The sequence below is a fragment of the Branchiostoma belcheri genome, unplaced genomic scaffold, assembly GCF_001625305.1.
Source record: "Branchiostoma belcheri isolate BF01 breed outbred unplaced genomic scaffold, Haploidv18h27 scaffold119, whole genome shotgun sequence".
NCBI lineage: Eukaryota > Metazoa > Chordata > Leptocardii > Amphioxiformes > Branchiostomatidae > Branchiostoma > Branchiostoma belcheri.
The window spans coordinates 296,978-312,101 of record NW_017802591.1 but is presented as its reverse complement, the minus strand read 5'-3'; the positions used below and the strand labels follow the sequence as shown (position 1 = coordinate 312,101).

General features: G+C 43.7%; 1 pseudogene; it reads right to left on the bottom strand.

Moving 5' to 3' along the window:
* Nucleotides 1–689: 689 nt before the first annotated feature.
* On the bottom strand, nucleotides 690–8,046 carry LOC109462591 (annotated as a pseudogene).
* Nucleotides 8,047–15,124: the final 7,078 nt, after the last annotated feature.

Here is a 15,124-nt window from a genome sequence, read left to right as displayed (position 1 = left end):
CCTCTCTCTCTCTCTCTCTCTATATATATATATATATATATATATAGGACAAGTAAGACGAAAAATAGTTCAAATAAGAGGAATATGTGAAGTGGATGTTGTAATGGTGATTACAACGTGGGCTGAGTGAGTACAAATAAACATGTGCAGCAAGTTCAAAACGGATTCAACATTTTATTCATTTGCTTTGCACTATAGTATTAAAATCAAATACACAGATAATACAAAAAAGCTAAAAAAACATGAGGGACTATAAAAACCGTTCATACGAACAATGGGAAGGGTTTTGTAAATAGGACGGGAGTGTCTTTTTTAAGACGAGTGTTTTTTTTGTCAATAACTAGTAACATCAGTTTTTCAGTTTCCTGTCTGCAAAATACGAGTACCATAAACTAATGTAGAACATTATCGACACAGCACATGGAGATGCAAGTATCATATCTGTATCTGTATCTGTATCTGTATCTGTATAGCCGGTATAACCGCCTTTCGGCGTAACACACCAGCTTCGCAGGCACGCGGCGCGGCGGCAGCTGGCTATATTACACCGATCGACTTGTTACACCTAACCCTTGAACTTCTAGCTCTAGACATTGTTTAAAGCTATCTATTGACAGTGCCCCTACTGTACTTGGTGACAGTGAGTTCCACTCTGCGATAGTTCTAGGACCCTAGGTTCTAGTTCATAACCCTTATCATTGTCTAGAGTGACATAAAAAGTTTGATCTTATATAAACATGCATGGTTCTGCATAGTTCTTCCTAGGCGGGACATCCACAATGCGCTCATATACGGGGTTTCTCAGCAGTGTGTTTAACCATGTGTTTGTCTAAAGACCGCTTCTGTGCAGCTGAATAGTCACACTGGTCACACTTGTAGGATTTATTGCCAGTGTGTTTTGTCATGTGTAGAGTTAAAGTGCCTTTTTGGGCAGCAGAGTATTCGCACTGGTCACACTTCTAGGGCCTCTCTCTTGTATGCTTTTTCATATGTCTATATAAGCCAGATCTGTCAGCCGTCCTGTATCCGCACTCCACACACATGTAGGGTTTGTCTCCGGTGTGTTTAGCCTTGTGTGTGTCTAAATGACCTTTCTGTGCAGCAGAATAGTCACACTGGTCACATTTGTACGGTTTCTCACCGGTATGTTTTCTCATATGCTTGGATAGGTCAGACCTGTCAGCTGTCCTGTATCCACACTCCCCACACATGAAGGGTTTTTCTCCGGTATGTTTAAGTACGTGCCGCTTTAAATCGCCTTTCCCTGCAGCAGAATAGTCGCACTGGTCACATTCGTAAGGTTTTTCACCTGTATGTGTTCTCATGTGTAAGACTAGGTGAGACCTGTCAGCTGTCCTGTATCCGCACTCCCCACAAATGTAGGGTTTATATCCATTGTGCTTGGTCATGTGTGAGTTTAAGTTGCATTTCTGTGCAGCAGAATAGTCACACTGGTCACATTTGTAAGGTTTTCACCAGTGTGTGTTCTCATATGTACATTTAAGTTACAAATAATAGCCGTCCTGTATCCACACTCCCCACACATGTAGGGTTTGTGCCCAGTGTGTCTAGCCTTGTGTCTGTCTAAATGCCGTCTTTGTGCAGCAGAATAGTCACACTGGTCACACTTACTAGTAAATGATTTCTCACCTGTATGCTTTCTCATATGTACGGTTAGGTTAAACCTGCTAGCGGTCCTGTATCCACACTCCCCACACATGTAGGGTTTGTGTCCACTGTGTATAGCCATGTGCCTGTCTAAATGCCCCCTCCGTGCAGCAGAATAGTCACATTGGTCACATTTGAAGCGTTTCTCCACAGTAGCTTTCACCACAGGCCCGCCCGTCTGCTCTGTTTGACTCTGTACGGGAGGATGAACAGAGTTTACCCCGTGCGTTTCCTCCGATAGAACGTCCTCCTCCTTGACCTGCTGTCCTTCCGTGTCTGTTGCCGGGTCCTCGCTGCTAGTGCTACTTGTCTCGGTCCCAGGGTGCACAGTTGGCATCTCGTCCACAGGAATCTCACAGCTTCTCCCGTCCATAATGGTCTTAGAACGAAAACGAACTATTCGAAGTTGAAGAATAAAAAAAAGTTTTATAGTACCCATGCCTATATACTTATTAGGCAACAGCAAGTTAATTTTCAGGGGTGACATCCTCCACAGACTCCAAATATAATTGAGGATTAGGCAAATTGTACTTACCATGAAGGATAATCCCAATTATACCTCACACGAACTATTTGGGTATATCATTTACCTTATGCAGTATTTCCTATGCTTATCGCTAGGTGGCGCACGTGTACAAAGCTCTAATCGCAAAGCATCACGGGATATCATGACGTAATGACATTGTTCGCCGCCATTTGACGACGTGCGAGAAAGAGTCTGTGCTGTTCACCATGGGTGGGCATTTTCAGCTACTTGGGAGCTGAAGAACAGCAAGGGTGGGAAGATATACCCAAATAGTTCGTGTGAGGTATAATTGGGATTATCCTTCATGGTAAGTACAATTTGCCTAATCCTCAATTATACCTGCACACTCCCTATTTGGGTATATCATTTACCTTATGCAGACTTCAGAGCCGTGGACAGCACAGCCTGGCCAAACGTGTGTTGGTTGTTGCCCCTCCTGTAGTACTTCAGGAAGGTAGACTCTCGTGACCAGTCCGCTGCATTCATGATGCTATGTAGAGACACCCCAGCAGCTGTAGCAGCTGAAGTGGATGCTCCTCGAGTGGAATGAGCTGAGAAAGTTGCTGTGTCAACACCTACCGTGCCTAACACTGACTTAACCCACCTGGCCAGGGTCGCAGAACCAACCGGCCTGTGTGGTCTCCTGTATGATATGAACAACTTCTGCTCCCCCCCCCTTTCTTTCCGAAGGGAAGAAGTCCGCCTTAGATATTCCTTCAGGTATGTGAAGGCACACAAGCGCCTGTCCTGCGGGAAGGCCGCCCAAAAACACTTTCTGGCAGGTTTTCCTGGTCTAGAAGTTTTTAGCAGGGTAGGAATTGTCCAAGAAACACCGTTTCTACATTTTTTCATGAATCTCAAGTCGAGAGCCGCTAAGGTTTGACCTCTGTCGGCTGACACCAATGCCGCTAGTGTTACCAACTTATAAGACAATTGTTTCAAACTAAGACTATTAGCTGGGCAACAATGCAGAAGGTACTCTAGGACCCGACTGACGTCCCATGTTGAAACATATCTTGGACAAGGAGGACGTTTGTGAAACAGACGAGAGCTCTCATCAGTTTGGACACTAGAGGGTGACTACCCACATTACCATGGTCTACTGGTAAGTGTACAGACGAGATCGCAGAACGAGCCACCCCAATTGACATACAATGTATAGCCGTAGTTCTGTCGGAACATCCATTCAAGATATTCTACTACGCTCTCTATAGAGCCGCAAACTGGATCAATCTCCCTTCTATCACACCAGCTGGCCCACTGAGCCCATGCTGACTGATACTGTCTAGAAGTGCTTTCTCTCCAAGCCGAGAGGATGAGGTCTGAAGCCCCTGCCGAAAGACCCCGACCCTGCAACTGTCGCCTGATCTTGGCCACACGGCAAGCATCAGATCTGGCAACAGCGGATGGGGTCTCCTGTTGTGCGGCAGGAACAGCAGATCCCAGCTCTGTGGCAGGAGAACCGGACTCTCGAACAACATGTTCAACACCTTGGGGTACCAAGCCTGAGACTTCCAAACTGGAGGTATCAAAATCACTATTGCTACTCTGACCGGACTTTCCTCAGTACCTTGAACACTAGGCTGAAGCGGGGAAAGCTAGCCCTAGGTTGCCTCAGTAAATGTTTAGGCCATCCACCGACATGGCCTCTGGTTCTGGGTGCCAAGAGACATACTCCTTCAGCTGAGCGTTCATACGAGACGCAAACAGATCTACTGTCAACGCATTGCCTGTCCAATTGTTCAATGACAGGAAAAAACTGAGCGGTTCAGTTGCCACTCTACCTTGTCCAGAAAAAACCCGCGAACACCTGTCCGCTAGGTGTTTGTCAATCCGGGAACGTGGGTTGCAGACAACGTCAGGCCTCTTTCCAGGGCCCACGACCACATCTCCAGGGCCAAGGCTGCCAAATCTGGCGACCTTGTTCCCCCCACGTGATTCACATATGCAACGGCTGTTACGTTGTCCAGCCTTAGCAGAACATGCTGAGTATCTGCGCTCACAAAGCTTCTTAGCGCCAGGGAGGCCGCTTTCAATTCTAGTCAGTTGGTCACAGTGCCTGCGCGCTTCTGTTGCGACCAGCGCCCGCCTGTCTCCTGACCATAACAATGCGCGCCCCATCCCTCCAGTGAGGCATCCGTGCAAATTGTCAGGTTTGACGGAACAAAGACTCTGCGACAGTTTACGTCACGCACATGACCGATCCACCACTGTAGATCTTTTGCTGCATCTGGGGTTAGACTGACTGAAGAGTCGAAATTCTCCCGGCTTCTTTATGCCGAAATTGAGAAGCTGTTGCAGAGCCCGGAAATGTAAGGGCCTGGGAAGAATGGCTTGCTTAGTGGACTCTAACAGCTCCACCACGCTGGCTAGCTGCCTGGTTCCTATCACCTCCTGTTCTAGAAGTGATAGGCAAGAACTCACTACCTTGTCTAACTTGTCTTCGGTTAGGTAAATTTGTCAAAGTACGAGAATCGAGAACAAGGTCTAGGAAAGCCGCTACCTGAGACGGTACCAACTGCGACTTCTCTAGGTTGAGAACAAACCGAGTTGCTCTAGAAGCTCTCTGGCTATAGCAATGTGCTCTAAGCATTGTTCCCTCGACCTTGCAATGATCAGTAAGTCGTCTAGGAAAACTACTACTAGTAATCCCTGTCTCCTTAGAATGGGCACAATCGGCCGCAAAACCTTAGTAAATACCCTCGGCGCCGACGTCCGACCGAGGGGAAGACACTGAAATTCCCAAAGAACTCCTCTCCACGAAAAACGAAGGAATTTTCGATCGCTCTGAGCTATTGGGATGGTAAACTACGCATCCTTTAGATCTATAGTTGCTAGGAAACCTCCTTTTTCCACAACTCTTTGACTAGGTTTATCCCTTCGAACTTGCAAGTACGTTTCAGAACAACTTGTTTAAAGACTTTAGGTTTATAACCGGTCTCCAGCCTCCCCGAGCTTTCGGGACTAGAAAAATCGTACAACATATTGGCTCTCGCAGGGTTCGATTTGGACCCCTGCACCTTTCTCCAACATACTGTGCACTTCGTCGTCTACAACCTCTGCTCTGTCCTCCCCAGATATATTTGTGACCGGCTGGACGACCTGAACCGGAGTGGACTCCCAGTTTTCCATGAAAAAAGCTGTTCGCCCTGCGTGTTGAACCGGAGAACAGAGCAGAGTCTGATGACGAGGAAGAGCTACTGTTTGTTTGGGCCTTTTGTGCCCTGCGCTGAACGAAACCCCGAGGTTTTCTTACCCCCGGCATTTGACCATGGTCTAGCATTGTTGTTGTTGTAGGGACGAAAAATGTAACCCTTTGAGTTTGAGGAGTACTTGTTGTAGCTATAGCCTATATAGTTAAACTTTGAACGGTTGGACTGAAAACTGTCCCTAGCCCTAGAAGTGCTCGAAGGGGCTGACTTATAAGCCTTACTCAAGGTGCGTCTAGCCTAATCGGCTGAATTAACCTTCTCCAAAAAGGTGTGTCCAAATTAAGAAGGGGAAGAATCTGAAGTTCCCCAGCAGGTCGCTACATTTTTGAGCGAGGACTTTACTCACAAATCTGGAGTTTAACTGCTGCCAACAACTCTACTAAAAGGTTAGCAGCCATGAGCATCTTATCCTGGCAATCACTAAAATTCTTATCAGTGTTTACGGTATCATGCTTGATCATATTAGCCACTACTGGGTCTAGAATCGGCGCCCGAAGTGCTAATTCAACATTAGGTGGAGTGGGAAAAGTTTTCCTTCCTCTCTTCACTAAGGGTTCGGACCATCCTCTAAACCCGATGCTGTTTGCAAAGCGATAGAATCGTCTTTGGTGTTTTTTGGGATCAGCTTCCTCTACTATGACTCAGTATAGACGTGAAATGTGTGGCAAGGACATGAAACAAGATATGAAACATGTCTTCAAGACCGATTTTCCCACCGGTTCCTCCAAATACTTATTTGAAGTTATTATCGTAGGGATTATCAAACGACAAGGAGTTACCTTCGTCAGAGTCAGAAAAGGTGATTTTTCCCTCCTCCGAACACTCTTCCACTTCAGAACCTGGATGCTCTCGCCGGAACCGACTACACCGGCTCGGCTGGTCGACGCTACCGCCCCGTCAACGTCCCGAGGTTGACGGGATGAACTGGACGCCTGAGGAAGTCCCAAGCTGGAACTGATCCACTGAAGAAAAGAGGCAGCGTCGAATCCAGGCGGGAAGGGTGTTTCTGATGGAGGTGGAGGAGACTATTCCCCACCAAGCTTCGGCACGGTCGGGGAGCCCAACTCCTCCGAGTCCGGAGGAAATTTAGGCCGGGGCGGCGGCAGCTCCGCGCCGTCTCCTTCCTTGACCGATGTTCCCGGTGCCAACGCCAAAGGGGCATTTCGCTCCCAAGCGGCGGATGTTCCCGGTGCCAACGCCGAAGGGGCATTTCGCTCCCAAGCGGCGGATGTTCCCGGTGCCAACGCCGAAGGGGCATTTCGCTCCCAAGCGGCGGAAAGAGGTTGGAGTTCTTCTCTTTTTCCTCCGAACCTCCAGCTGTAGGAGCGGGGACTTTTCGTTCACCCGACTCCTCTTCCTCCTGTCCGGAGGCTTGTGCAGACATGCCTGTCTTTTCCTCGGGCAGGAATCTTTCCTGACTAGCGTTGGGAAACAGGCCGCTTCTCTTGCCGTTACGACCCGTCTGGTCCCCTCGAAAGGCTACCTGAATCGCCCTCGTGGGCAGAAGACTCCGTTTTATCCTTCTTTTCGGGCCTAACGCCGAAAGAAAATCCGAAAAAATAAGGAGTAGGGAAACGAACGTGCACCCCTCTGCGAACGCACAAGGAAAATGGCGGCGAGCAATGTCATTACGTCATGATATCCCGTGATGCTTTGCGATTAGAGCTTTGTACACGTGCGCCACCTAGCGATAAGCATAGGAAATACTGCATAAGGTAAATGATATACCCAAATAGGGAGTGTGCAGGTATAATAGGATACGGCGAAAACAAAACAAGGCGGGCCATAAAATAAGATTTCTACATTTTCACATGTTTGCATCATAAACCTTGGTAAACAAGAAATGATACCTATAATATGGCTATGTTGTGCTAAGTTTACTACAAACTATTACGATATTCAACTACCAACTATCCCCCAACGACCAGGAGGTCAAGGGACAAGGTAGGTAGGTATTGCGATATCCATTGTCACAAAAAAGTTTTCAATCATTGTACAGATGGTTTTGATTCAGCGGGAACATCTCATCTAACATGAATCAAATACATCACTGCATCAACCTAAAAGACAAAACAATAAATGAGAGCCTTATCTTGTCTCCTGTCTTCATATTTATCTGCCATTCACGTTCCGGAGTCGCAACAGACATCTTTGCCGATTTTAGGCATGTTGACCACTGTCAGGGGAAAACTAATTCCTTTTTTTCCCTAAAATCAGGCGAAAATTAATGGGCGCGCTCATGTCATCCATAAAAATTACTTGCTGTGGCCTAACAGCTTGGACAGTATGTTCGTAAGGCCTGTAATAATTCACAGAAAATTATGGAGTATCCTTTGTCCTATCTGGAACATTATATGTTCGATCCGAGGTATCAAGCAAGATATCATTATATACCCCCCCCCATAAATAACTTGCACATTTAACGCATTACGACACAATGAATTATTTGCTGCGGTGCCGGGACACAGCATATGTAGGTGGTAAACAAGACCTTACCTGTCTATCAAAACTGTTCAGAGTAGGTTGAATGTCGAAGTAAATTGAAAATTGCCTGAGATTGGAGAAAAAACGACACACTCCCACGGCTCAAAATGGCGGACAGGCATATCACAGGTCAGTCCAACTGAGGGGCAAAGGTCAAAGTTGACAAACCTGATTACCCAGATCCCAGATTATGACTAGGGACGGCTTACCCGATATTGGAATATCGTTTGATATTTTTGTAACAGTATAGTTATAACAGTAGTAGTTATTCTGCGGTTCTTAGTCACTACAAGTGATCTAGAAGAAAGAAGAAGAAATTTTTCGACAAAAAGGAAAATATTTTTTTCAAATAGATGTTGTTGCCTCCGGGGGAGGAGACATCCTTCCGCGGAAGGGCTTTGTGAGAGTTTTAGAATTTCACGTTCGCAGCGATTCCTCGCGTTTGAGTGGACGGATTCTTTTGAGACTCGGTATATGTTTTGCTATCGGGCTGCAGATGATGCACGTTCTTTTGTTTTTATTGTATATGTGTTTTCGGGCGTGAAAATGGAGCCTTTTGATGGCCCCAGAACACCCCTTGAGTGAGAAAGTGGGTCGCGACCGTCGATCTTTTGCGTGTGTCAGATATAGTCGGTCTCGTCCACAGTCGCACAGAGGGGTGACGGGTCTCAATAAATTCTTAGTCTTGCGGCGCACAACAAGTGTTGTTGTGCACATACAGATCTTCTGTATGCGAGGCGCAACAAATGTTGTTTGGAGGGTATTTTTAGTACGCGTTCACAGGACGCGTGATCGGCAGCAACTTCCGGGTTGGTCAATGGGTCAGGGGTCAACGTACTCTTGCGCAATCTTTGTTTTGGATGTTTTCGGCGTATATTACGACTACTAACTTACAAATACCGCGGTATACGGTCTCAGACGTTCTCGGCGTGCATTTTTACCGAGGATTCAGACCTTTACTTCCCCGATTTATACGAAGAATTGGCGGAAAATGTAGGAAGTGACAATAAGGATGGCTTGCTACTTCAGCCGTTATTTTTAACGTCTGATTTAACGGTTCCGGTTGTCATTCTGAGTTTCATTACGAGTTCATTGCGGCAGATTAAATAGAGTTTCATAAGTTCATGGGTACATGTTATGGGCTGCAGATGAAAATGTTGACCTGTGTTAACACAACCAGGAACGCTAAACACATAAAATTCAACACCATCAACTATACATAACAAACAACATATAGAAATATACAATAAAAAGCCCGGAGGTATAAAATCTCAGATTTTACTTGTTTTGATGATGAATAAATGTAGATGTTAGCTGATTTCACAACGTGGGCACAATGGGTACAAATAAACGTGCAGCAAGTTTGTAAAGACTTCAGCATTTCATTCTGAAGTATCAGAACATTAGTGTAAATAACTATATAATAATAATATCAACAGCTATAAAACATATGAGTAACTACTAAAATGGTTCAAACAATGGCAAGTATTTTAGAACGGTAGTGTTTTTATTAGTAACGTTCGTATGTATTGTCTTATGACCAACATACGAGTAATATAGAATATTATCAACCCAGCATATGGAGAAGAAAGTACATTTATTAAGACTATCATCATTGTCTACAGTGACATAAAAACAATATCGACTTAAAAATACATTAGTCACATTTATTTAGAAATAACAAACTGGTTACATTTAAAGGATTTCTCAAACGTATGCTTGCTTTTGTGGTTAGATAGGGAAAAAGCTGTCACCAGCGCTGTTTCCGCAATATTAGTAGACTCATAGGGTTTATCATGTTTAGTGATTTGACCATGTGAAGATCTGTTTGGATGTTTAACAATGTAAAGATCTGGTCACATCTGTTTCATCGGCGTCGGATGGCGTAGTGGAAGAGCGTTCGACTACGAAGCAGGGAGACCCGGGTTCGATTCCGAGTCGTACCCGGGGAGTCGTACCTTGGGAAAGGCACTTAACACAACTTTCCTCACTCCACCCAGGTGTGAATGAGTACCTAACTTTGGTTGGGGAAAGTCGTACTGAGGTCACCTTGTGGCGCCGAATGGCAGCCGCACAGACCCTTGCGACAGTTCCACGAAAAATCTGTGGGGCAAATATATGTGTGTAGTGTATTATTTGATTGTTGTGAATTGTATTAATTGTTATGTGATACCCTGCATCAATTCTGTCGTATAAAGGCTGCGACTGCACGGGTACTGCTTGGACAATAAAAAGCAATAAAAAATAATTCATATTTGTAACATTTGTCACCTGAATGTTCGACTAAAAATCTTACGGTTCCGCACTTGTTGTGTTCATTTCCTGTATGGGACAGACCAGATACGTTTGCAATCCGCACTACACTAAAATGCAGGGTTTTTCAGCAGTGTGTTAAGACTTGTGTTTGTCTAGACAGCTTTTGTGCAGCGAAATAGTTACACTGCGAACATCAGTATGGTCAATCTCCTGTATGTTTTTTCATATGTCTGGATAGGTAAGACCTGTCAGCCGTCCTGAATCCGCACTCGGCACACATGTAGGGTTTGTCTCCAGCGTGTCCAGCCTTGTGCCTGTCTAAATTGCCTTTCCGCGCAGCAGAATAGTGGCACTGGTCGCATTTATAGGGTTTTTCCCCAGTATGTTTTCTCATATGTTTAGTTAGGGTAGACCTGTCAGCAGTCCTAAAGCCGCACTCCCCACACATGTAGGGTTTGTCTCCGGTGTGTTTAGCCATGTGTGCGTCTAAAGAGTCTTTTCTTGTAGCAGAACAGTCGCACTGGTTACATTTGTAGAGTCTTTCCCCAGTATGTTTTTTTCACATGTCTGGAAAGGTTGGAACTGTAAGCTGTCCTGTATCCACACTCCAAGGGTTTTTCTCCGGTGTGTTTAGCCATGTGTATCTCTAAATCCTTTTTCTGTGCAGCAGAATAGTCGCACTGGCCACAATTGTAAGGTTTCTCTCCTGTATGTTTTCTTATATGAGCAGTAAGATGAGAATGGTCGGCCGTTTTGTATCCACACTCTCCACACATGAACGCTTTGTCTCCCATGTGTTTAATCGTGTGTCGGTCTAAAAGGTTTTTCTGTGCAGCTGAATAGTCGCATTGGTCACATTTGTAGGGTTTCTCTCCTGTATGTTTTCTCATATGAACAGTAAGATGAAAATTGTGAGCTGTCCTGTATCCACACTCTCCACACATGTAGGGTTTGTCTCCGGTATGTTTAACCATGTATCGTTTTAAACTAGATTTGTATGCAGTAGAATAAACACACAGGTCACATTTGTAGCGTTTTTCCACAGTACCTTTCACCACAGGCCCGTCCGTCTGCTCTGTTTGACTCTGGGAGGATGGACAGGGTTTACCCCGTACGTTTCCTCCGATAGAATGTCCTCTTCCTTGTCCTGCTGTCCTCCCGTGTCTGTTGCCGGGTCCTCGAAACTGCTTTTCTCGTTTCTAGGGTGCACAGTTGGCATCTCGTCCACAGGAATCTCACAGCTTCTTCGGTCCATAATGTTCTAAAAGTAAAGATAAAATTTCCCAAATTGAAGCGTCGACAACGTTTACATACTACCCTTTTCTATGTAACTTTTATAAGACCTTAGAAATTAAACATCAAGATCTAGAATTAAAGCATAATAACATTTCAGAATCTGTACTATGCATGTCAACATTTTAATAACCTGATAACCCAGATCCAGGATTTTGTCGCTATAGATGACTTGTCGGATATTACAAGGATGTATTCTATATTTATGTGTAAACAAACTATATATATATATTATACAGTTACTATCAACGTAAAACCAAAAAGAAAAAAATCTATTAACTTTTACAACCCTCTCTTTACGCATATGTTCTTCTTGTTGTCTTTTTTTGCTCAATTATCTTGCAATTTACGATTGAAGTAGCTGTGAAGGAAAGAGTCCTTTAAACGAAAATACCAAACTAAATTGCAATATTGGCAAGGTATCCTTAGTGCAATAAACTTAGATATTATCCAGGTAATCTGTGCCTTCAACCTCCATTATCAAATCAATCCTGGAGCTAGATAATTGGGTTTGTTAACTTCCGACGTTATTGCTATCAAGTGAAAGGCAATTTCAAACTTACCTGGCAGACAAACTTGCAAGATCTGACAAGCCGTCCGTAGTAACATAAGCCTAGATTTGGATTATCAGGATTGTCACATTTGACCTTTGTCCCTCGATTGGCGCCCCGGGAGTACGCTTGTCTTGCGAAGGGTACCGTTTCTCTCCAATCTGAGACAACTTGCTTCGACTCTAAACCTACTTTTGGCAATTTTGATGACCATTTGATGACATTTGTTGACCAACCTACATTGGCTGTGTCACGGTACCGCAGCAGATATTTCAAATGGTGATGCGTGATTGAATTATGTGAGGTTTACATGGGGAGGGAGGTAGATTGACCTACATAGCGCATCTCATACTCCATTCTTTCCCAATGTGAATAATTACTGGTCCTTCAAAACGTATCGGCCATACGGGGTGTAGGAATAGATTATATGGCGGACATTGATGGTATTGAATTTTTTTTCTGCCCAAAATTTTCTGATGTTTAATTTTTTGTCTTAGAAAATTTTGGACTGGAAAAGCTATGAGATTCCTGTGGACGAGATGCCAACTGTGCACCCTGGGTACGAGACAAGCAGCAGTGAGAACCCGGCAACATACACGGGAGGACAGCAGGACAAGGAAGAGGATATTCTATCGGAAAAAAAGGTACGGAGTAAACTCTGCCCATCCTCCCGTACAGAGTCAAACAGAGCAGACGGACAGGCCTGTGGTGAAAGGTACTGTGGAGAAACGCTTCAAATATGACCAATGTGACTATTCTGCATCACGGAAAGGCCAGTTAGAAGAACACATGGCTAAACACACGGAAGACAAACCCTACATGTGTGGCTAGTGCGGCTTTAGGACGGCTGTCAGGTCTCACCTATCCAGGCATATGAGAAAACACACAGGTGAGAAACCCCACAAATGTGACCAAGTGTGACTATTCTGCTTCACGGAAAGACCATTTAGAAGAACACATGATTAAACACACTGGGCACAAACCCTACATGTGTGGGGAGTGCGGCTTTAGGATGGCTGATAGATCTACCCTATCCGTGCATATGAGAAAACATACAGGAGAAAAAGTCTACAAATGTGATCAGTGTAACTATTCTGCTGCACATTAGAGGTCTTTACATCTACACATGGCTAAACACGCAGGAGAAAAACCCTACATGTGTTGGGAGTGTGGATACAGGGCGGCTGACACGTCTTACCTTTCCAAGCATATGAAAACGCATTTAGGTTTGAAACCCTACAAATGTTACCAGTGTGACTATTCTGCTGCACTAAGGTGGAACGTAAACCAACAAATTTTACATACACTGGCGATAAACCCTACAAGTGCGACCAGTGTGACTATTCCGCTACAAAGAAGAGGTATTTAGACAAACACATGGCTAAACACGCTGCTGAGAAACCCTACATGTGAGCGTAGGGCGGATGGCAAATATATTTCATCTGTCTCGCAAAGGAAGAACCATCACGGCGGTCTTTTACTACGGTCTTTTTCCCGTTGCCAGGCGCTTTCAAAAAAGTATCGGGTTAGAAGACGCTATTTTTGGCCTGTTTTGGACTACCCGTAAAACATTTGAAAATTAAAAAAAAGTATTTATCTTCCTGGGGTGATTTCTTAACTAAACATTGCAAAGAAATAGCCAGTTCTTGTGGTTTTGACCCCAAAACAAAACAAAATAATAATTTCAGACAAAAGAGCCTCGGTCGAAAATAACCTGTATGGGTTTGGCTCTCATCTTGTAAAATATAATGATGAAAGGTGCTGTTATCGCCTGCGCGTAGATTCATGAAATAAACGGCTAATTTTTAACTTTAATTTTCATTTTAACCCAAAAAAACCGAAGTACCCTCAAATCAATGTTTTAAGTACTACTAAAACTGTGTGAAGTTTCGTAGCGGTCCGACCAAGCTATCAAAAGTTACAGCCATATGTATAAATACCACTTTCCCATAACCCTAGGCCGCCTTAACCCAACCGAGGATACATGTATTGTCCGGGAAACGATTTGTATTTAACAGCGAGCAGATTATTATTGGAATGAGCAGAGCACTTTGGACTGATGCCTCTGACTATTTACAGCTTAGAGGTACATATCCAATATTATGTCACAAACTTCTCTGTTACATAGCGGATCATAATGACCCCAAATGGGGGTCTTCACGCTTCGTTAAAAATTGAAAAATCTCAATATTTTAGACGAAATCTTGAGATCTTATGAGACAATATTGAGATTTTTTATGACAATCTCCAGATCTTTCAGAAAATCTTGAAATGAGATGAAAAGAAAAGGTCTCAAGATCTTTCCAAATGTTTTCAAAGTATCTTGAGATTTTTCCATAGCATCTCGAGATGCTTTAAGAAATATCAAGATTTTTAAAGCAATCTTAAAAAAACGTGAGATCTTTTAAACGATCTTGATATTTTTAAAGCATCTCGAGATGCTTTGGAAAAATCTCAAGATACTTTGAAAACATTTGGAAAGATCTTGAGACCTTTTGTTTTCATCTCAAGATTTTCTGAAAGATCTGGAGATTGTCATGAACAATCTCAAGATTGTCTTATAAGATCTCAAGATTTCGTCTAAAATATTGAGATCTTTAGAATAAATCTTGAGATTTTTCAATTTTTAACGAAGCGTGAAGACCCCCATTTGGGGTCATTATAATCCGCTATGTAACAGAGAAGTTTGTGACAAAATATTGGATATGTACCTCTAAGCTGTAAATGGTCAGAGGCATTAGTCCAAAGTGCTCTGCTCATTCCAATAATAATCTGCTCAGTGTTATTTGTGATATTATGATTTTTTTTCTGTTGGGAAGTTCTCATGTAAAAATGGCATGAATTATTTTACAACTACTAGTATACTATCAAATACTATTACTAGTAACTGCTACTATTAGAACTAGTGTAAATTGAACGAGGAAAGAGAGATGAAATAAAAATAAGAAAATAAAACAGGAAGATGACTGCATAATTGTTTTGTGCCTGCCTCCCTATCAATATGTACATCATCATCATACAGTTCTCCTAAATTCTGTATGTGGCCATTAATATTACTAAACGCTGCAATATAATCTTTCACGCTGGAGGAGCTGTTTGAAGTGGTGTATTTTTCTTGATACATATCACCTATT